This window comes from Pseudorca crassidens, chromosome 18 (assembly GCF_039906515.1).
Source record: "Pseudorca crassidens isolate mPseCra1 chromosome 18, mPseCra1.hap1, whole genome shotgun sequence".
NCBI lineage: Eukaryota > Metazoa > Chordata > Mammalia > Artiodactyla > Delphinidae > Pseudorca > Pseudorca crassidens.
This window is the reverse complement of record NC_090313.1, coordinates 24,579,183-24,601,594: the sequence shown is the minus strand read 5'-3', so window position 1 is coordinate 24,601,594 and position 22,412 is coordinate 24,579,183. Positions and strand designations below refer to the sequence as shown.

General features: G+C 33.5%; 2 pseudogenes; one reads left to right on the top strand and one right to left on the bottom strand.

Annotated features, from left to right (window-relative positions):
- LOC137211484 (large ribosomal subunit protein eL8-like) overlaps nucleotides 1-22,412 on the bottom strand; it is a 55,630-nt pseudogene that overhangs the window by 2,647 nt on the left and 30,571 nt on the right.
- On the top strand, nucleotides 10,540-10,652 carry LOC137211508 (U6 spliceosomal RNA; annotated as a pseudogene).

The following is a 22,412-nucleotide window of genomic DNA, read 5'->3' as shown; positions in this document are numbered from 1 at the left end:
AAATATATCAGATCATTAAAATGCTAGTCTTCTTAAAATTACTTATATATTACATTATGGTTTCTTTCTTTGAAAACATTCTCATAAAAACTGTTTCTATTCCCATGTGATAGTCTCTAAGTAAGGTTTCCAATAATTCATTTTTTCTCTATATGCATGCCACTGTTCACACCAAAAGGTAGTCTCTCTCCTCCTCTTAAACCTTGGTTGGCCTTGTGACTTCCTTTGAAGTGCAGTGCTGAAGGGATAATCTGGACCTCTCAAGACTAGGCCTATTATGTACCATTAGTTTTGTTACCTTTGCTGGTGGCCAGAACTACAGGCAGGAGACTTTCAGTCAAAACTAGTTAGGCAGAGAGGAAATTATTTTGGACGTTGAAGAAAGAGGAAAATATTATGAATTGGTGGAGCAGTTAGAAGAGATATAGAATGTGTCAATACCTGACAAACTTGTGAATTTGGTATAGATGATTTCTGGTAAGAAATTTAAAACTGCAAATTAACTTTTTGTACCTACCTGTGTGAAGGTGATAGTGGTATAGGTATTCCTGTGGACTAGACTTCCCAACTGGCCTTCCCCTTGATAATGCAGTCAGTAACTCTATCCTATGACACATGGAAGGCAGGTAGACAGCCAGCTCCATGGGATCCATGTCATGTGCAATCAGTACCTTCTGAGTCTTCTTGTTCTCCACCAAAATGGTAGCACTGTTAACCTCTGCTCGAAAAACAGGTGGCCACTGAGAGGGGAAATTCCCTTTGCTTGCAGTTTTCTTCTCAGCCTTGACAAACAGTCTCTGCTCCTTCTCTTGCTTTATCTCTGATATGTATTTATCGGCCAGCCCAAGCAGTTGAGAAGCTATTTGGTGGCACAAGGCCTGGGTGAACTGGTTAATCATGGGAGGCACTTTTAGCTGCTTATGGTGGATAGCCCTTTGCCACCACAACTGGATGGAGCAGGGGCATTTTACAAAGCAGGTGAGGGCCCTTTGGAGCTAGATGTCCTGTCAAATGCCAAATTATCGGGTCTTTTCTCAAACAGGGGATTTACCACCTTCTTGGCCTCCTGCTTCTTCACGACAGCAGGCACCAGGGCCACTTTCTTCCCCGTGGCCTTCTATCCCTTTGGTATCTTGGGCAGCTGGAAGAAAAGTTGTATTCTAATATATAGATGATTTATTTGGAAATTTGAAAAATAACTCTGAATTTTTAAACTTCCCTGTTTGTATAATTTAACATCAATATTTTGATTCATTTTGGATTTATTGATCTTATTTTTCCTAATATTTTGTTTCTTATATTTAAAAAATTCTACATATTTTTTTCCAAATTCTATATATTAAATTTTCCAAAGGTAATAAATTATAAGTTAGTGGTCTGGCTCAACATTGCAATCCTCTTTCTCTCTCTCTTTACACACACTGTATATGTATATTATAATTAATAAATAACATTTTAATTTTTATTTAAATATTACTCATAGAATTATTTATGGCCTTGATGCCTGCTGTTGCATTGAACCAGTCTTGCATAATTTTTTTTTTGTTACATACTTGAAATGACTTAAGGTAGATTGTTCATATTTACATATGTTCAGTAAAATTAAAAACACAACTCTATGCAACATTTTATTAAAGTAAATCACAATCTTTTGTCAATGCCTGCATATTTTCTACACAATGCCTGCAAGTTTTCTGATGTATTTGAATTTTCTCCTTTAGGTAATGGTCAGTATGTTACAGTGTCAATTTCAAACCAAAATCAGTACGTCTGTGGTCCATAGATAATTTATATATCAATTTATCAGTTACTTGGAGTGAAAAGAGAATATCTTCTTGGAATGAAAGATAACTACTGATGATAATTGATATATACTATAGACATAGAATTTTAAACCATGCTATCTTGAACAATGCTATTGTATTACAATATAGATTTACTATGGTTCTGGGGAGACCATTAATGACACAAGACTGATGGATAATTTTTGAGAACTAACTTATGTTCCTCATTGTTTAATATATGTGGAAATGTCACAGTGTCACTTTTTCTTTAATTACATTAGCTATTTTATTAAAATGTTCAATAAGTTCATCCTGAAAACACTGGATGAGGGATATTTTGACTGTCTAAAAATGCTAAAGGGAAGAGTAATTTGGGGAATTGGTTGAAGATGGGACTTAGGAAGACACAGGTCTCACCTATTCCCAGGGACACACCAAAGTTACAGCTACCTGTGGAATAATTCTCTCTGAAGATAATCAGAGGACCAGCAGAACAGCTCTTCCACAACAAACTATAAAAAGGCCACATTGAGTAAGGTAGGAGAGGCAGAGAGGCAGTCTCCACAGGGCCCCTACCAGTAGAGTAGTGACCCACAAGCAGGAGGGATATCAGAAAATATCACAAAAAAGGAGCTTCTTCCTGAAGAATGAGGCGTTTGAGTCTCACATCAGGTACCCCAACCCTTGTGAACTGCGCTGGAAAGATGAACCCCCAAAATAATTGGCTTTGAAAAACAATGGGGCTTATGTCCAGGAGACTCAAAAGGCTATAGGAAACTGAGACTCCACTTTTAAAGGGCTCTTCACAGACTCACCCTGGGATCCAACTCAAAAGCAGCAATTTGGAAATCACCTAGACCATACATGAAGAAGATTCATTAACTAACCTAAAGTGTCTGTCAGAGAGACAGATGTCTCTTGAAACTCTTTCTGGGGATGTAATTGCTTGCAGGTGCCATTTTTTTTCAATCTCCTACTCTGCTAGCTTGAGGCTGGCAGGTGCCATTTATTGATAGTCTCTCTCTACCTTGCTAAGGCTGCTTGCCCTGCCCCAGTGTTACACTATTCCAAAAAATTAAACTGGAGAGAACATTTCCAAACTCATTTAATGGAGGCCTGCATTACCCTGATACCAAACCAGACAAGGATATCACAAAAAATGAAAATTACAGGCCAATATCTCTGATGAACAAAGATGGAAAAATCCTCAAGAAAATATTAGCAAACTGAATTCAAAAATATATTAAAAAGAACATACACCATGATCAAGTGGGATTTATTCCAGAGATGCACGGATGGCTCAACATCTGCAAATCAATCAATATGATACACCATGTTAACAAAATGAAGGATAAAAATTGTATGATCATTCCAGTAGATTCAGAAAAAAAATTGATAAAATTCAACATCCTTTCATGATATAAACTCTCAACCAACTGGTTACAGAAGGAATATACTTCAACATAATAAAGGCCATATATGACAAACCCACAGCTAACATTATACTCAACAAGGAAAAACAAAGTTTTTCTTCTATGGTCAGTAACAAGACAAGGATACCACTCTCACCACTTTTATTCAACAGAGTATTGGAAGTCCTAGCCAGAGCAATTAGGCAAGAAAAAGTAATTAAAGTTATCCAAGTAAGAAAGAAAGAAGTACAACTGTCACCATTTGTGGATAGAAAACCCTAAAGACTCCACCAAAAATCTGTTAGAACTAATAAGTGAACTCAATACATTTGCAGGATACAAAATCAATATACAGAAATCTATGGCATTTTTATACACTAGTAATGAATTATCAGAAAGAGAAATTAAGAAAACTATTTCATTTACAACTACGTAAAAAAGAAGAAAATACCTAGGAATAAATTTAATCAAGGTTAAAAACTGCACTGAAAACTATAAGACATTGATGAAAGAAACTAAAGAAGTAACAAATAAGTGGAAAGATGTTCCATGGATTGGAAGAATCATTAAAATGTTCAAACTACCCAAAACAATCTACAGATTCAGTGTACTCCCTATCAGAATTTCAATGGCATATTTCACAGAACCAGAACAAATAATTCTAAAATTTGTGTGGTTTATAAAAGATCCCAAATAGCCAAAACAATCTTGAGAAAGAAGAACAAAGATGAGTTATCAAGTTCCTGATTTCAAACTATACTACAAAGTTATAGTAATCAAAAGTATGGTATTGGCATGACAACAGAAACACAGATCAGTGGAACAGAACAAAGAGCCCAGACATATATGGACAGTTAATTTCCAACAAAGGATCCAGCCATGGACAATGGGGAAAGGACAGTCTCTTCAATAAATGGTGTTGGGAAAACTTGATATGCAAAAGAATGAATCTAGACTACTTTCTTACACCCTACAGAAAAATTAACTTAAAAAGGATTGAATACTTGAATATAAGACCTGAAACCATAAATTCTTAGAAGAAAACTTATGTGGTAAACTCCTTGACATTGGTCTTAGTGATTATTTTGGGAGGTATGAATCTAAAGGCAAGGGAAACAAAAATAAACATAAGCTGCTACATCAAACTAAAGGGCTTCTGTACATTGAAGGAAATCATCAACAAAATGAAAAGGCAACCCACTGAATGGAAGAAAATAATTGCAAATCATAACCTTGATAAGGGGTTAATATCCAAAATATATTTAAGAAAACAAAACAGTCAGGCATCTCAACAACAAAAAAAGAAACAGCCCATTGAAAATATGGGCAGAGGATCTAAATAGAAATTTTTTCAAAGAAAAAATACAAATGGCCAACAGGCACATGAAAAGATGTTCAACATCACTAAATACCAGGGAAATACAAATCGAAACCACAATGAGATAACATCTCACACCTGTTAGAATGGCTGTTACCAAAAAGATAAGAAATAACAAATGTTGAAGAGGATGTGGAAAATAGAGAAATCTCATATACTATTTGTTGGAATGTAAACTTGTATAGCCACCATTGAAAATGATTTGGAAATTTCTCAAAATTTAAAAATAGAACTACCATATGATCAAGCTTTTCCATTTCTGGATATTTACCTGGAAAATGTGAAAACACTAATTTGAAAAAATATATACATCCATGTTCATTGCAGCATTATTTACAATAACCAAGCTAAGGAAACAAGCTAAATGTTCATAAATGGATGCATAGATAAAAAAGATGTGAGCCATATATATATATATATATATATATATATATATATACACACACACATATACATGTAATGGAATACTACACAACCATAAAAAGAAGGAAGTCTTGTCATTTGCAACAAAATGGAAGGACTTTGAGGGTATTATACAATGTGAAATAACTCAGACGGAGAAAGACAAATACCATATGTTTTCACTTATATGTGGAATCTGAAAACAAACAGACGAAACAAATCAAAAACAAACTTATAGATAGAGAGACTGGTGGTTACCAAAGGAGAAGGAGGTAGAGGGGTAGCAAAAGCATAGGGAGTCAGTTGTATGGTGATGGATGATAATTAGTAGACTTTTGGTGGTGATCAATTTGAGGTGTATCCAAATATCAAATTATAATATTATACACCTGAAACTAATATAAGGTTATATACCAATTTTAACTCAATTTTTTTTAAAAATGTAATTTGGCAAAGGATTATCAAAATAGAAAGACAGCCTAAAGGATTTAAGGTAAATCCCAAAGTGACAAACATATAGCTACAGTTTTATTTCTGCCTATATGCCAAACTGAAAATGGAGATGTATACTGATTAAACTACTGAAGAGCTTACACACTAAAATTTCTTCAGGCTGTTGTTATACTACAATGAATGCCCACAGTTCAAAACACATTATAATGTACTTGGAAAATTCTTCCTATCACAGAATATATTGAGAGTGATATATATATATATATATATATATATATATATATGTGTGTATATATATATATACACATATATATGTATATATATATATATTTGTATTTTATTTATTTTTATGCCACAGATTTGGATATAGCTAAAAATGACAAAATTAGTATTAGGATTCAAATATATAAAAAATAAAATGAACAGAAGTTACCTTTCTTGCCCTTTCAAATGATATCTTATTGTAAGAGGATGTGAATACATTCAGAGGTAATCTAATATGCATTTCATTATTCACAAAATTCCAATAAATTATGTATCTTTCCTCTAGTGTGACATTAGCTTCTTAACGAAATGAAGCACATCTTTCTGTGCAAATATGTAGAACAAATATCTGATACTTGCTAGGTTTTATATTTTTTATTAACTAATTTAAATGAGTAATTTTTATGGTTAAATAGTGACTTTTATACATACATAATCAAGAAATTCCAACATTCACAGGACTGGATTTCAGAATTTTAGGATCAATGACTACTTCTCTCCATTTCCCCCCGTTTTAATGGGAATGCCTGTAGATGTTCCCACGTGACTGTTCAACTGCTGCATGTTGATTTGTTGGGGAGGGGCTGGAAAACTTGTCTCTATATTTTACAGTTAACTGGTTTCTTTCATTACAGAGAACTACACACAAAGAGCCTCATCCATATCTAGATCCAATCTTGTTAGGTGATAAGATTATAGACTTAGAGCAAAATCTTGAATGGGATCAGTGTCTCGTGAATGTCTCATTAGAAGGAGAATCAATGTATTTTGCATGTGGGAAGGATATAAACAACTAGAGTCCAGAGGGTGATCTGTGGGGAACAGATGCTAGGGTTGCACACATGATCTCTAGCTCTTGGTGTTCACATCCTTGTGTGATCCTCTTCTGAGTGTGGACAGGGCCTATGACTTGCTGGTAACGAGTAGAATAAGGCAGGATGATGGGTGCATGTTTTTACATGTTCACGATTAGGTTATGTAAGGCTGTAAACTGTGTTGCTACAATAATTTCTCTTCCTTGCTGGTTTTGCAGAAGGTAGCTGCCATGTTGTGTGTGAGTTGCATGGCAAGTTGCTAAAAGTGGCTTCCAAGGAACACCCAGCAAGAAAATGGGGTTTTTAGTTCCACAGCCTTCTAAGTAACTGAATCCTGCCCACATGAAAGCTTATAAGTGGATCATTTCAGAGTAAAGTGTCAGATGAGACCACAGCATCAGCCAACACAGTAATTGCATCCTTATGAGAATTTGAATTAACTAAGTCATGCCCAAACTCTTAAAGCTTTAGACACTATGATATAATAATAATAATAATGTGTTGTCATAAACACTAAGTCTGTGTTAATATTGTTATGTCACAATAGATAACTAATACAGAGGAATTTTATAATGATTCAGAAATCATTCTTAATCTCTAGATTGCCATCATGGAGAAAAAACACAATTATTTCAATCAAACCACTTCTTAGAAAATTATACTGAAAGGCAAATGATCCTAACTAAAATACTATATTTCATGTCTCAAAACAATTACTCCAGCCATTTTTGATATGGGTACTTCTTGATTGGAAAAACAAAAATAATCAGTTATACTGGGGAAGATATTTGACTGACGTAAAAATTGAATAGGCAGAAGGGAAATGGTATATAATGTTCCATTATATGCAAGCAGGAATATTCTTATGGAGAAGTGATTGAAAGGGATGAGCGTCGTGGTGAAGATGCTGTACTAATAGGCTGTTTACACCCTCTGTTTTGATATATAGTCATACTAATGTTTACAAAATATAGGCTATAACTTCTCTTTCCTCAATAACCCAAAGATCTTCCCAAGTTGTATTTTCAATGGTCATGTGACACAAGTTATAGAGGTATGTGATCAATGGAGGCTGATTCTTCAAAGATTTAAGACCAATTCCCATAATTCAATCCAAGTTCAAAAGGGAGGGAGAGGATCATAAATAATCAATTAAGTGACTACTAGAAATAGCCCTTAAAGATACATCAACACAAAAATACCTTTCACAATGTGGCATGGGGAAATAAATACACTACATTAGGTGGAAGTAGTTTGAAGTAATTTATGGTTTTTGAAGTCTAGACCAGTTAGATACCAAATTGCAGGATCCTCCACTTTGCTGTGTGAAACTTGGGCAACTTTTTCAACACATTGTGAGAATTTTATCTTTATGTATAAAATGAGGATATAATCCATCATATAGGGTGATTGTGGTTCCTTGAGTAAATGAATGAGAATGCACTGTGTGCCATAAAAATAACATCACTAATTAAAACCATTATTGTTATCATTAGTTCTGCATCTGCCACTAATCAGTGGTAAGAAACTAAGAGTGTGATTTTCTGAAATTCATTTATGTGTAGGAGAAATGATGATGTTGTAATTAATACTGCTAATAATCTGTACCAACTATTGATTATTTTAACGAATGATGTCTTTCTGGTCTTGGAAAATAAATGACCAACATTCAGTTTTTCCCTTAAAGTTATACTAAAAGTTTCTTCTATAAGGAAATATAACATGTTAAAAGTCTAATTTACAAAGGCATTAACTTACAAAATGCTTTTTTATTTGATATTATTTTAACTATTACATGGCTTTATGCCATTTCATGGTTTTGATTAAATCCTGAATCAACAATTTTTAATAGCCTTTGATAAGACTACAAGTTTCCTTAATCCTTGTGAACATTGGAAGATGGGAAAATGTATCCAGCTGGACCTTGCCTCAATGAATTATCTTCTATATAATCAAGCATTAAGTAATCATAATAAAAATATTTAAAGACTTATATATGTTTGGGGAAAAATGTTTTTTTATACCCATCTTGTAAAGTGAACCTGGAGGGACATTTTCCCCTATCTTGCAGTAGCAAAATAAATAAAATTATGCACAATAATACAAAAACAATGTGGGCAATTTGTGTGTGTATATAACAATTATATTTTTACATTTAAAAATTTTTTGAAATAATCTCAAAGTTAATAAGTGTGGCAAGTACATCACAAATAACTTTTTTCTGAATCATCTAAGAGTAAGCTGCTGACATGATGCCCAATCACTCACAAAAAATTTTTGTGTATATTTCTTCCAATCATGTTCTAGAAAACCACAATGTAAACATGAAGATCAGGAATTGATATTAATATATTACTACCATCTATTCCTGAGACCATTCAAATTTCTCCAGTTATTCTAGTAATATCCATTAAAATAAAGGGGTAAAGTCCAAAATTACACACATGCATTTATTTTCTATGTCATTTTGATTTTATTCATTTGGAACAGTTCTCAGTTTTTCCTTGACTTTCATGACCTTGACACATGGGCATATTAAAAACCAGTTGTTTTTGATAATGCCCTTCTATTTGGGATTCTCAAATATCTCATCATAATTCAATTCAGATTAAGTATTTTGGGCAGGTTTAACAAAGAAGTGATGCCGTGTCCTTCCCATCCAATCCTGTAATGGCACACCATTTTAATTTGTCTCATTACTTGTTTAATTATTTTGACTTTGAGCACTTGATTAAGATGACACATACTAGTGTTATCCATTCTAAAGTTTCTCTTTTTTTCTCTCTTTTATTTTTTTTTCCCTTTATATATATATAAGTACTGGGATGGAGATAGTCTGAGACTTCATCAAACATCTATTCACTAATTTTTATTAGTGTAGACTCATGAGTTCTTATTTTAGTTAATCAGGTGTAATCCATTAATATCATCATTTTGACATTTAAGTTTTTTACAGTGAGGATCTCTTTAAATGGACTTACATATCCTTTGGCATGCACTCATCATTCTTTGAACTCTTCTTTATTTTCTGGCCTAGAAAATACCCCATTGGGATCTCATTTTGTACTTTCCTCACCCCACTACTAAAATGAGTCATTTCTCAATGGAATTCTAGGTTATTTTAATGGAGAATAGAGTACAGAAAAGATTTTAGTGCTAGGTGTGTTCATTGTTATTGGTATGTCACTTCTCATAGGACCATTGTAGTAGATAGAGCCAGAAATACACACACACACACAAACACACACACACACATTTATTTCTATATCCATCTCAATAGGTTAAAATCTCTGAGTTTACAATATCTCTAATTTAAATCCAATAACACAGGGTTGATTTTCATTTTCTCCATTTCTCCGCAGTCTCCTCTTGCATGCCCTTCTCATACTTAGGTATTATATACTAAGCCAGGCTTCAGCCTCCCCAAGAAGATACCCTTCTTACACTGCTCTAAATCCAATACTCTAGCCTGGGCAGCTGCTGTCACCTCTGCCCCCCTGCCCAAGATTGAGTTCTAATCCTGTTCTGGTACCAATAGCCCTTGCTGGGCTGTCTGTTTCCTTTGAACACCATCCTCACTCTACTTACTTAGCCTCTGACTCTGGATTGTGGAGCACCTTGATCCCTTATCAACACAACACACACACACATAAGCACCTGTCTTGCTCATCCCCACCTACTGTTTGTGACTGGAGTAATCAGGAAGGGAAATAGGTGTGGAAAAGGAAGAATAACTACAGTTTATTTCAATATGTTGCATCACATGTTAGAATAACAAAATCCCAGAATGAGCCAAATTTCAAACCTCACAAAAACAAACTCTTGTACATAGCACAAACTCTGTGACATACTGTCTATGACTATTGAACATTTTGAAGAATGGTATCCTAAAAAAGTATCTACTTTAAACTCATTACATGTTCATATTATTGGGTTAAATGTTTATTGTTATCTTAAATAAGTTTCTTGTGTCATAAGATTAAAAACTCAAATTGTTGTTTGATATAAGAAATTTAAAGAGTGTTACAGTAGTGCTCGCTTCAGCAGCACATATACTAAAATTGGAACGATACAGAGAAGATTGGCACTAGCACGGCCCCTGCGTGAGGATGACATGCAAATTCATGCAGCGTTCCATATTTTTTACCAATAGCATTTTTCACAGAACTAGAACAAAAAATTTCACAATTTGTATGGAAACACAAAAGACCCCGAATAACCAAAGCAATCTTGAGAAAGAAAAACGGAGCTGGAGGAGTCAGGCTCCTGGACTTCAGACTATACTACAAAGCTACATTAATCAAGACAGTATGGTAGTGGCACAAAAACAGAAATATAGATCAGTGGAACAGGATAGAAAGCTCAGAGATAAACCCATGCACCTATGGTCAACTAATCTATGACAAAGGAGGCAAGGATATACAATGGAGAAAAGACAGCCTTTTCAATAAGTGGTGCTGGGAAAACTGGACAGCTACATGTAAAAGAATGAAATTAGAACACCCTCTAGGACCATACACAAAAATAAACTCTAAATGGATAAAAGACCTAAATGTAAGGTCAGACACTATAAAACTCTGAGAGGAAAACATAGGCAGAACACTCTATGACATAAATCACAGCAAGATCCTTTTTGACTCAGCTCCTAGAGAAATGGAAATAAAAATAAAAATTAAAAAATGGGACCTAATGAAACTTAAAAGCTTTTGCACAGGAAAGGAAACCATAAACAAGATGAGAAGACAACCCTCAGAATGGGAGAAAATATTTGCAAATGAAGCAAATGACAAAGCATTAATCTACAAAATTTACAAGCAGCTCATGGAGCTCAATATCAAAAAACCAAACAACCCAATCCAAAAATGGGCAGAAAACCTAAACAGACATTTCTCCAAAGAAGATATACAGATTGCCCACAAACACATGAAAGAATGCTCAACATCACTAATTATTAGAGAAATGCAAATCAAAACTACAATGAGGTATCACCTCACACCAGTCAGAATGGCCATCATCTGAAATCTACAAACAATAAATGCTGGAGAGGGTATGGAGAAAAGGGAACCCTCTTGCACTGTTGGTGGGAATGTAAATTGATAAGCCACTATGGAGAACTGTATGGAGGTTCCTTAAAAAACTAAAAATAGAACTACCATATGACCCAGCAATCCCACTACTGGGCATATACCCTGAGAAAACCATAATTCAAAAAGAGTTATGTACCACAGTGTTCACTGCAGCTCTATTTACAATAGCGAGGACGTGGAAGCAAACCTAAGTGTCCATTGACAGATGAATGGATAAAGAAGATGTGGCACATATATACAGTCGAATATTACTCAGCCATAAAAAAGAAACGAAATTGAGTTATTTGTAGTGAAGTGGATGGACCTAGAGTCTGTCATACAGAGTGAAGTAAGTCAGAAAGAGAAAAACAGTTACCATATGCTAACACATATATATGGAATCTAAAAAAAAAAAAAATGATTCTGAAGAACCTAGGGGCAGGACAGGAATAAATACACAGACATAGAGAATGGACTTGAGGACACAGGAAGGGGGAAGGGTAAGCTGGGACAAAGTGAGAGAGTGGCATGGACATATGTATACACTACCAAATGTAAAATTGAAAGCTATTGGGATGCAGTCACATAGCACAGGGAGATCAGCTCGGTGATTTGTGACCACCTAGAGGGGTGGGATGGGGAGGGTGGGAGGGAGATACAAGAGGGAGGAGATATGGGGATGTATGTATATGTATGCCTGATTCACTTTGTTATAAAGCAGAAACTAACACACCATTGTAAAGCAACTATACTCCAATAAAGATGTTAAAAAAAAGAGTGTTACAGTAAATCATAAGTTATGTATTAAAGTTATATTTTAATTAATTCACATAAGTTTAATGCTAAAATATTAGTATGAGATATAATCATATGTAAACATATTCTGCTATAAAATATCAAATTAAGAAATAGAGTAAAAAAATCAGTATTATATATATACTGTCAGTGCAGATTGAGTCAAAGGTCTTTCATGACCATGTAACAATATTAGTGAATTTATTTCTGAACTTTGTATTCTCTTATACTCATGTATATGTCTATATCAGAACTAGTCTATATGATGTTAAATTGGGTAGACTTGTAAAATAGCTGTTTATACCACAAAACCATTACAATATGCTAAGAATTTTTAAATGGGTAAAGATAATGTGTGGATTAGTAATCGTGGTAGAATAACAATAATGTTGACCAGTGATAAAGATAATTTAAGAAATTGTAATTGACAACAAAATGTTTAGGTTAAATCAAACCACATCCAACCACACTCAGAATAAGCAGTTTTATACTAGGCTTGTATCTACTATAAGATGAGAAAATATAGAAGGCAAAATTGAAAATTTTAAATAGCAACAGTATATAATAGAAAGATACAACACTCAATACAGACATCTTCTGGGGAAACAATTAAGATTCCAAAAGTGAAGTACATAAGAAGGGGACTTGTCCACCTGGATGGTGGATATAAAAATTGTCAAGGAGGGGAAAGGGAAGCTGAGACGAAGTGAGAGAGTAGCATTTGATAAATTTTACATTTACCAAATGTAAAATTGATGGCTAGTGGGAAGCTGCTGCATAGCACAGGGAGATCAGCTCGATGCTTTGTGATGACCTAGAGGGGTGGAATAGGGAGTTTGGGAGGGAGGCTCAAGAGGGAGGGGATATGGGGATATATGTATACATATAGCTGATTCACTTTGTTCTACAGCAGAAACTAACACAACATTGTAAATTAATTATACTCCAATAAAGATGTAAAAAAAATAAAATTGCCAAGAAAGACGTGAAAGTTTTGGCTTTGGTGCTATGGTTCATTAAACATATCTGAAGTCTCAGCTGATTTAATATGAAAACCCTAGCTCTCTATGTCTTATGGTAAAATCATACCTGCAGTGGGGGAAAGTAAGAATTATGAACTTCAAGTTATGAATAAAATTATACAAAATATTGCACACCCATTAATTAATATAAATAATAAAATCTGACAGAATTAAGTGTTAGAATCTGACTCCAGATGCTACATAACTGGTAGGATTTTAAGTGGCTTCTATTTCTGAAGGTTGAAAATGCCACATACCCTACAACCCAGAAATTCTGTTTGCCAGTATATACCAAGGGGAAACTTTGCCATATGTACTCTGGGATACATTTCCAAGAATGCTCAGAGCACTACTTTTCATAACAAATTTCAGAAAACAAACTTGATTTCACTGGTGGGAAAATGGATGTATGAGCAAGACAGAATATTATGTGGCTGAAAATGATTGAATTAGGGTAAACACAATAATATAGATAAATCATAGAAATGTAATAGTAACTGGAAAAACAAATGACCCAGGAATGTGCATAAAGAGTGATATCCACTTTCTAAGTTAAAAAAAATAATAATGTGTGAGTGTGGGTGTGTATCTGTGTGTGTGTGTGCATATGTCGTTTTTAATAACACAATAGACGCTTTAAAACTGTATAACAATGATTGTGAGATTCAGGATGGTTTCTCAGATGAAATGCTGGGGGATAATGGTGCCCATGGAGCAAACAGGTCAAATTTCCCAGTAGATTTACTGGCATTTATTAACTAATGAAAACAAGATAACCAATGTGAGAAAATAAATATAAAAAGACCATGCAAGAATTTAAAAGATTGCAATAATTCTAATTCTATGTAACTATGTTTAAAAAAAAGTATACGCATTTGTGTTAGAACATTTGTAACAAATGCAGTCTCAGAGTACTAATCAGGTTTTTAATAGTAGCTTTGTTTTTATCTTCAGTGTTTAAAAATTAAAAGTTTTTAAGAAAATCTGAAGTATCTTAATGTGAAGAATGTTTAACTAAGTCATCAATCAATTTTAAATTTTGGAGGAAATGTAATTTCTGAAACTAAAGCACATGCTTTAATAATTATTTAAGCAGAATGGGTGTTGGGTTTGAGTGGAGTTAGTAGGGCATCCATGCAGAGATAAGTGGCAGTGACTGCAGTGTGAAGTGTGAGGGGGAGAGAAGTGAATCAGTGCAGGAGTGCAAACTGGCCTGGGGTTATTGCTGAATTGGTGATTCCACATAGGAAGTTAGGGGTACAAGTTCAGCAATGAGGTGTTAGTGTCCAGTTAGTTTGAAGAAGGAGGCTTCCATGCATTTTCCAAGCTGGAGTTGATGAGGAGAGAATTTGCATTGTAGAAGACATGACTTGTTGTGGGATGTCACAGTTCAAGGAGAGTCAGATGTTTAGATAGTGGTGGTGGAGTGGCAGAATCCCAACAAGAACCCAAATACATTGAGCAGGGTGTCCACACACAGTGCCAGCGCTTGCTTACATACTGAGAAACTAATCAAATAAGTAAACACACTGAGAAAAGCAGGAGACTGGTTACTCCTTGTCTGAAAAGGGAGATACTTACAAACATGGAATTTGAGAAATCAGTGTGCTCCTTGATTTTGATAGATGATAGAGGTAGAGAGATAGACAGATGATAGGTGATAGATAGGTAGATAGATAGCTCTGTGGGTGTGTGCACGCGCATGTGCGCACATGCACTTATACATGTGTGGGAAGCTTGCTCTGTCCACTGTCAGGGCATGGGTGCAGCAACATTCAAATAACAATGAAAACATCAAGGTCTAGATCTTTGTTTCCAAATATAATCCTCCACAGTTGTCTAGAAACGAGGATTCCTTGAGGAAATTACAGGTTTCTGTGCTAGGGGAGGGAAAGTACAAGGTGAGACTGGAATATGTTTTGTACCAGACAGTAAGAACTCAAAGAATGATTGGGACATGATAAAAATCACAAAAGCCAGCTTAAAGAATTTTCATGGACAAATATGGGGCACTTTGAGCATCAAAATAATAATGCGAATGGATTAAAACTCACTAAATACAAAAGGAATCTATGAGTCCATTGCAATATGAATAAGTGAACTCTGCTTCAGTAATATGGCTGATTGTCTGAGTACCTGGAGTACAAGAAATTACATAGGGTGAGTTAGCTGCTTCCTCAGACCTGAAAACATAACATTGGGTCAAAATATAAGTGCACTACAGATATGAATTAAGATATTTCTGTTTTAATAATGCTGTAATGGAGACAGAATTAGGAGTTATCTACAGTCTTGTGAAGTTCTCAGGGCTATTTTAATTTACAGAACCATTAAGTTTTGTTACACACCAGAAATATCTTGAAGGGAAAGAAATGTTACTATGTGTCACTGTTACCTTTCAAAGTGACCAGCCTTATGTGAAAATTGTTACATTAATGTGGTTGACTTGCTTTGGTGACCATGAAACAGGCCTCCTAATATTAGCACTCTTATGTGGTCCCTTCTCAAATTAATTCTAGACTGGCCTGTGAGTACTTTAAATATAAGTATAAAATATACTGAAGTATTTATAAATAGATTGTGGTATATAATACCTGCAAATTTCTATTACATGATTAAAAACCAAAAAAATGTGTGTGTGTTTGGGGAGGGTGATATAGATAAACAAATGACCAAAATGTGAGTGTGGGTAACAGGAGTTCTGTGTTCTATTCTGCAATTTGTCTATAATTATGAAAACATACTAAGATAAAAAATAATGAAATCAATGTTTATTTAATAATTTTTATTGAGTGGAAGATTTTTCAGAGACAGTTTACACAAATTAAAGGCATTAAGTAATAGACAGGTGTATACAATTAAGGTCTTTTGGCAGAAAGCATCACTTCTAGATTGTAGCTGAGCTGAAAATAAACCTCTGCTGAGCATTTCCTGAATTATGGGTCTAAAACATTCTCCTTAGCTCTGGCAACTTGGTGTTTTACTCATGCTGTCTTATAACTTGTGCAGACTGAAAAATGATATTTCATATCATTACTCCCCTGCTTCATCCAGCCACTGAGAAGAGAATGTTGAGTTTGATAGGTGTTCAAATAAATGCAAATTGGCCCTCAAACAATCACTCGCCTACCTGATTTTTAAAAAATCATACATATTTGAAAGATCCAAAATGATGCAACTGAGCTTCTTGGTATTATATAAAGTAAAACTCATGTGAAAACTGAACACAAGCTCTCAGAATTATAAATGATGTACTTTATCCATCCAAGCTAATATGTGGATAACCATTCATTGTCAAATAATCCCTTTTCCTCAATATTGAGTTTTCTATTGCTTGTTGAACTTTTCACCTCCATTACTCACTTAAGGGTTTCATTAATATTAGTTCATCTCATTTTGTTTTTATTCCCGTATTAAACACAGAGATGGAAAAATAAAGCCTTATATTAAGCACTGACAAAAAAAAGGTATTTAATTGCCTCCGGTTCTTTCTCAGCCTCCACAAGGCCATTTTCAAATACAGAAATATTGTTTATCATTTTTAATGCTGACTTGAGATTTGCAAATAGAAAAGAATTTATGCATCTGCTATCCTTGCAGTGGAAAAAATGAGAACAGTACACATTTACACAGATAGGCAATTGGAAAATATAATAATAAAAGTTTGTGTGTATTTTTAGAATCAGAAGTCAAACTTTAAAGTTTTAAGGAGTCATTGCCTAAAAAGTGATAAGCCAAATATTTTACAGGATATGTTTAATAGAGCTATGAAACCTATTGTTATACTGTGCCATGTTTGTGTACCTGAAAGGAGTTTCAATGAAACATGCCAAATGTTACTTTTAGTCAGCATGATCAGAATAGTCTGTTTAATAATGGTACTGGTGAGTCATATACTTCCAGGTTTCTATTAAATTGAGCCATCATAGACTTTGCTATTATAACAATAGCCAGTACCTCGGGGATTTAGACAATTTAAAACAGGAAGAGTTATACAACAAGAAATACCAAACCTTGAAATTGAAAGTCAGCATCTTGTAGCGATAAGTTTTACTTGGAGAGTGCATACTAGAACAAAACTATTTTAAAACATAGTAATTATCTATGTGAGGATTTTATTTTATATTACTTTTTTGTGTTAAGATATTAACATGATTCCAGAATTTTAAAATTATATATTAAAAATATTTTTAAGGATGTACCTCACCCTCAATCTTTTCAACTCTCTTCCCACTTACCCTGGAGGTAACCAATTTAATAAGTTTCTGGTTTATCCTTCCTGTATTTCTTTTTGCAAAAACATGAAGAAAAATGAATGTTTTCTTATTTCACTTTTCTTTTAACATAAAATGCAGGACACTATGCTCTTTTCTTGCACTCTTTTACAAATAATGTTGCAAAAAATAACCTTGTGCAGATGTATTTTTCAATTGTTGGAGATTATTGGATTGAATGTTGAAGCATGTACAATTTTGTTAGATGTAGTCAAATTCATATTCATGAGGTTAAAACATTTTGCATTTCCAAAGCAATGAATGAGAGTGCTTGGTTCCAAACTTAAAATATTATCAAGCTTTTATTCTTGGTCATTATAACTGATGAGAAATAGTTGCTCAGGATTCTTTTAATTTTTATTTTACTTATGATGTGTGAGGTTGAATATCTTTTCAAAGTTTACAGGCAATTTTCACACCTTTTAAAATAATTATTTGTTTATGTCTTTCCATTTTTTCTGTAAAGTTTTGTGTTGTTCTATTTATACATATTTATACAAGTATGCTATTATTGACATTGACTCTTTATTTGTATTAAAGTTGCAAGTGTGTATTTACTGTTTGTCATTTTTCTTTTGACTTTTCTTCTTACATTTTTTTCATACCAAAATTTCAAAAATCTAATTCCACTGTAGAAAAAAGTGTATTCTCTATTACCATGTGGCAAAGTTTTACCTGTTTCCATATGATCTAAAAATTGATTACACTCTAGCATTTTTTCTATATTCTACTTTTTTAAAATTATTTATTTATTTATTTGGCTGTGCTGGGTCTTAGTTGTGGCACAAGGGATCTTCATTTCTGTGTGCAGGGTCTTTTTAGTTGCAGCATGTGAGCTCTTCAGTTGTGGCATACGGGATCCAGTTCCCTGACCAGGGATTGAACCCAGGCCCCCTGCATTGGGAGCTTCGAGTCTTAACCTCTGGACCACCAGGGAAGTCCCTATTTCTAAGTTTTTTGGTCCATTTTTTTTTACCTCACTTTTACTGAGAGTAGTGTGTTAACCCTTCTGATATTTTTATGCTTCTGTCTCTTTTGTCCCCTCTTTCTGCTCTAGTAAGTTTATTGCAGTATTATTTGGTGCATATGTATTCATATGTGTGGTACTATATTGTGGATTGTGGCTTTTAGCATTCAAAAACACATCTTAGAATAGTTAATCCTATTTATTATATTTTGCCTGATATTCTAATAGCAATGCCTATTTTTCTCCTTGTTTTTACTTGTGTTTTTTTATTTATTCATTTTTAAAAACACTTTGTTTTAAGTGAGTCCCTGGGAAACAGCATTTAGTATGTTCTTTCTCTGTAAGGCAATTTGAATTTCTTAAATAGGTGATTTGACCCTCATGTTTATTCACAAAACTGATATATTTGATCTCACATCTGTCAAATTACTCCTCAATATAATACTATGTTTCCAAATGCTATATTTCCTGTGTTTTCTTCTTCACAAGATATGATTTTCTTCCTTTGTTAAAATTTCCTTTAAGTTTATGAATGCTTGTATGTTAAGTATATCAGTTGACTTTGAATGTATGCCATTTTAACATCTGTAAGTCACCTGTTTCTTATTAATCTTTTTATTAGCTTGTTTCTCAGTTTTTTATTTACATACTTTGCCTTATATTTTGTCTATATTAGAATCAATAAACTAGTGTTCTTTCCTCTTTCATCACTTATCTTCTCATATTTGAGTTACATTATTTCTACTTTGTTAGTAAATATAACTTGTAAATGGTTATTATTCTATCCTCATTCCCACCTTCAATTACAACTTGGATTTACAATTAAATTCTATTCATTGTTCATTTTCCTAAAATTTTATCATTCTTTAATAAAGCTCACCATTTCTAGAATCTTCCAAAAGTACAGTATTGGCTGCTATCTTGAATGTTAAAAAACTTTTTCTCTGGCCTTGATACTGGAAGAGCAGCCTATATAGGCAAAAAATTCTTTGTTCATAATTTAATTCCTCGATTTTCTTGAAGCTGCCCATACACTTTTGTTTCACTATGTATGTGGCTCTAGAGATGTTTGATGCAAGTCCAATTTTCAGGTATTTGCAAGTAACTTGTTTTTTCTTTACATGAGGCCCTATGGACTTTGTTTTTCTAAATGTTATTCTATATGCAGATACATCTTGAAATTGCTTTCTAAACCAATTTTCTTAGATATCCTAAAAATCCTTCAATATTAAGATTCAGGTTGTTTTTACATTTGGACTTTTTTTCTTGTAATTTTAAATACTAGTTTAGTTCAGTTTTTGTTTTTCCTTCGGAGCCTCCAATTATATATATATACTAGATGTCCTTTGCCTTACTGACACCTCAACCATTTTTTCTAGCACCTTTTTTACTTCTTCTTTTATAGTCTATTTTTTATTCTATTGTTGGTTTGACTAACTTTCTTCAGTAATCATTGTTAAATTTCCATTTGATATGAATGCACCTTGTGTATCTTGCAATTAAATGTTAATTTCTGTGATGGTTTTTACTTCTTCCATTTCTTTCCTCAATTCAATAATCTTCTTTTTCTCCTCTTTTATTTTGAACATTTGTGTTTTCTGGTTTTGGATTTGTGATTCAAGATGTTTTTACATAATTCTAAATGTTTTGTAGAAAATAATCAGGAACGTTTTTATTAATTTTCTTCTTTGTACTTTCTGGTGCATTTTATTTGGGTGGGGGGAAGAGCATTTCATTAAGCCATGTTTTTATTCTCATTTTCTGTTTGTTTGTTTGGTTTCCCTTTCTAATAGAAAATTTTAAAATATTTAGACTGGGATTTCCCTTGCAGTCCAGTGGTTAAGTCTCCGTGCTTCCACTGCAGGGGGCATGGTTTATCTCTGGTCGGGGAACTAAGATCCCACATGCCGCATGGTGTGGCCAAAAAAAAAAATTTAGGCTGCTTTTTTCTATTTATTTCATATGTATTTATTTCACAAATTTGGAGTGAATTCCTAGTTCAAGAATGCTTTTTCTGCCAGTGTAGTAAAGAATAATTTCTTTAATGGATGCCTTTATTCTTCTGGGGGTTTAGGAGAAGGATTATGTGGCTTCAGTGTCTTTTGCTGTTGTCCTTTTTTGTTTTGCACAACATAAATTTGCAACTCTTGCTTTATTTTGTTATATCACCCTATATCTAAAGAGTACCTGTCCCTTCCTTTTCACATTCTTTTTCCCCAGAGCAATGTCTTGAAAAGCTGCCACCTCAGGTCACACATTTTAACTTCTCTCCCTGTAGTCTCTGCTCTGATATGCCCAAATTCTTTTTAAATGTTTTCAAACTTAGTATTGACATTTCTCTCTAAAAGTGATTTTAGAACAATCTTAGGCTCCCTGCTAATTCCTATTTTCTTTATTTCACATTTTTTTTTCTAGATTTCTCATAATCTCCTTAAAAGTGTAATGACAGGTGACTCTGCTGTACTTGGTTTTCTGGAATATTTAAATATAAGTATTTTGAAATTTGCAACCATCTCTGTCATCTGTCTTTATTGTGGGCATTTGTGTGTGTGTGTGCATCTTTATTTATCTTTCTTTTAAAGTTTTTTTTTCTTTTTTTGAAGAAACCTTCAGATTACCATTGGTTATCAAAACTCCCCTCATTTCATTAATGATTTTGAGAAAAATTATGATGGACTTCATTCCAATTCAAGATACACAATTTTCAAAGATAGAAAATTATGTATAAGTTTTAAAATTCTGAAATAATTGTATGTAGGGATAAACAATAACTGGTGCTGTGTGATTTAATTTTTTACATAATGTAACGTTGTGGAGGTTTTCATAATTATTTTTTTTTTCATTTTTCCTGTACCAATTTGTCAGTGTTTCATACATTTTTGCTTTTTATGGTTATCTCGCATTAAAACTGCATGAAAATACAAAATTTAAGCACAAAATCTGTTTTAGGGTCAAATAAAACCTACATACAAGCTCCAAGAGTTTAAAATGTTAAGCATATTTGCCCAACATATTGAATTGTTCTAAAGATGCCAAATCTTCACCCTTTCTGCATGAAATACATACATGAATTAAATGTTCTCTGTTTACCAATAGATGTTGAATATGGCTTTGATACGCTTTTTTCTTTTAGTGTTTTGATGTAATGGTAAGTCATTATATCAAAACACACAAAGCTACAAAACCCTGTTGTCTAAAAAAGGTGGATGATAATTCAAGAGCTATTTTGAAAATTTTTTACGAAATTAGACACATCAAATAATTATTGAAATACAACTATGTTCCTGTATTAAACAGGAAGAAATAGAATTAAAAGAAACCAGGAAACTCATCTGTCAGGTAACAGTAAAGAAAGAGAGCCTAGAAAAATATGGAAAGAACAAGACAAAAAAGCAGGAGGAGTGGGAAGAGGAGAGGAGGAACAACAACGATAACAACAAGAAACAACCACATATAAATAGAGAAACCATACTGCAGAGACTGAAATCAGGCTAGGAAAGCTTGGGACAAAATGTAACATTATCTGGAAAACCTACCATACTAGATGAGATACTGTTGTATTACTTTTACATGTTTAATCATTTTTACCAAATCTTCAGTTAGGAGTGATTGAAATTAATATTAATATTAGGTAACGATAGTTACACATAAGCCAAGAAATGAGCTCCCGATGGCCAAATCTGAAACAACTAAATAAATAAAGTAGTATTGGATTATAAGGTAAAGTGGAACTAGATATTTATACGTCCATATAGGTGTAACATATTATTGAATAAATAA